The following is a 2,744-nucleotide window of genomic DNA, read 5'->3' on the forward strand; positions in this document are numbered from 1 at the left end:
AATCAATTTTGATATGTTTACTCAATGTATAAATATTATAAATGGCCATAAAAGTCTTGGTAAATTTTATACGATCAGTGATTTAGTGAGAAAGATTCTCAAGTCTCTACCAAGAACATAGGAAGCAAAAGTCACAACTATCCAAGAAGCAATGGATATCGATATCTTTTCTCTAGAAGATCTACTGGGATCACTAATAACTCACGAACTACCCATGGAGCAGAACCAGGAAGAGGATAAATCAAAGAAAAGAAGGACCATCACTCTCAAATCAACCGTTCAACAAAAAGAAGAGGGCAAAGAATCTGATGACACTGAGGGTGATGAAGAAATGGCTCTCATTGCAAGAAGATTCAGAAGATTCATGAGAAGAAGGCAAGGATTAAGAAGAAAATTTTTGGCAAAGGAGGAACAAGGCAAGAAAAAAGAAAAAGATCAGCCGCTAACATGCTTTGAATGTAAGATACCTGATCACTGTGACCAGACTGCCCTCTTAAGAAGCCAAGAAAGAAGGCAATGATCGCTACATGGAGTAATAGCAATGAATCCAATTTAGAGGAAGAAAATCAAGAAATAGCTAATCTATGCCTTATGACTCCTGAGGATGAGTTAAATTCTGAGCCTTCGAATGATTTCACTTCTAATGAACTTCAAGATGCTTTTTGTGATTTATTAGATAAACTTAAAAAGCTTAGTCAAAAGAATAAAGAGCTAAAACTGAAAAATCAAACCATGATAAATAAAAATGAATATATTTTTAATGCAGCAAGAAAATAAGAACTTAAGTAAAGAGGTAAAAAAAGTTAAAATATTTTATTGATAAATTTACCTTGAGCTTTAAAAAATTCAACATGATAAAGCAGGACTTGGCTACAATCCTCTATTAAAGTAGAAATCTTTAAAGAAAATGTTTATCAAATCATCAAATAATTAATCATGAAAAACAACTTTCTATAACTATAGTAAAACTAGCCACAAATTCTTTACCTACAATTACAAAGCAAATAACTTAAATGGAAAAGTTGCTTGAAAAATAATATGGGTTACAAAAAATACCATAATTGCTAATCTGCAAGGATCGAAGAGAGCTTAGGTACCTAAAATAAAAACTTAATTTTTGTGAATGCAGGTGTGTCTAACAACCCATGGAGTAAACAGAAAATGATCTTGGTCAGCCGGTGTTGTAGATGCATAATAGGAGATGAATCTTAATTCATCTCTCTTGAAAGAAAAGAAGGAGAGATAGTTACCTTTGGCGTCAACAGAAAAGGAAAGATCATTGTAGTTAGTAGAATTTATATCACTCCATCCTTGAAAATGTTCCGATTGATGGTTTAAAACATAATTTGTTAAGTATTGGGCAACCTTGTGATAAAGGCCTTAAAGTAATCTTTGAACCATTTATATGCTTTGTGTCTTATCCCAATGATGATAGCATCAAGTTCACAGGGCATAGGTATGGTAATATTTACCTAGTCAATTTTGACTATATATTCATGAAGAACATGTAATGCTTGGTAGCCATGAATAATAGATGTTCCTTGAGCAAATAAATAAAAAACATCGCTTGAAGATAAAGGCAATGATGTTCAAGAGGATCAGCCACAACGACAATCTCAAGGTAGATATAACTTACCTAGAGAATGGAAGTATGTTCATAGTCATCCTAAAGAATTAATCATTGGTGATCCTTTGCATGGGGTAAGAACTAGATCATCCATTAAAGATACAAGCAATTATCTAGCTTTTATTTCACTAATAGAACCTAATCAATTAAAGAAGCTGGATAAACTCATAATTGGTTTAAATGCTAAAAGAGCTAATCTATTTTGAAAGAAATAATGCTTATATAAGAAGTTGCAAGTGACCCAAGAGCTATCCTATATTAGGAATTAAATAGGCTTATAGAAACAAGCCTAATGGAGAGGAAAATATAATATGGAACGAAACTAGTTTGGTTGTTAAAAGATTTAACCAAAAAAAAAGCATTATTTTTGATGAAAACTTTTGCACCTATTGTAAGAACAAAAAGATATCTGATTAATACTTGCATTTGCTTGCTACATGAGATTTAAAGTGTGCCTTTGATTAACAAAAATGCATGTATGAATATTGTGAAAATTGAAAATTATAAATCTCCTAATCATGTGCTAAACAAGACTTTGTATGATTTAATGGAAGCCCATAGAGCTTAATATGAAAGATTAAGCAAATTCTTGTTAATTAATAATCTCTCAAGAGGAAATACTAATGAAACTTTGCTCATGAGAAAAGAGGATCATTATCTATGCAAATCCATGTTGATAATATTAAATGATGTGCTGCTTATGAAGTTTTATATCAAAGATTCTACTAAGCTCATACAGGGAGACTTCGAGATGAGCATAATGGGGTACTTACATTCTTTCTCTAGTAAACAAGAGATGGAATCTTTATTAGCCAAAACTAGTACACAAGAGAAATCTTGATGAGTTTTGGCTTGGAGAATGCAAAATATATCGGTATTTTTATATACCCCTCCTATAAATTAGACGAGCATGATAAAAGCATTGACTAAAAACTTTATAATGGCATGATGGAATCTTTAACTGCTAATAAACTTAAGTTCATGATTCAACATGTGCTTTTGTGCTAAATATCAATCTAATCTTAAATAATCACCCTTAAACTGTAGTTAAAAGAATACTTGGATGTGTTAAGTAAGACACAAAACATTGACTCAAGATATTCAAAACTATCTCATA

The sequence above is a fragment of the Phoenix dactylifera genome, chromosome 2 (genome assembly GCF_051530095.1).
Source record: "Phoenix dactylifera cultivar Ajwa chromosome 2, Ajwa_hap1_PhDact_Kaust_v1.1, whole genome shotgun sequence".
NCBI lineage: Eukaryota > Viridiplantae > Streptophyta > Magnoliopsida > Arecales > Arecaceae > Phoenix > Phoenix dactylifera.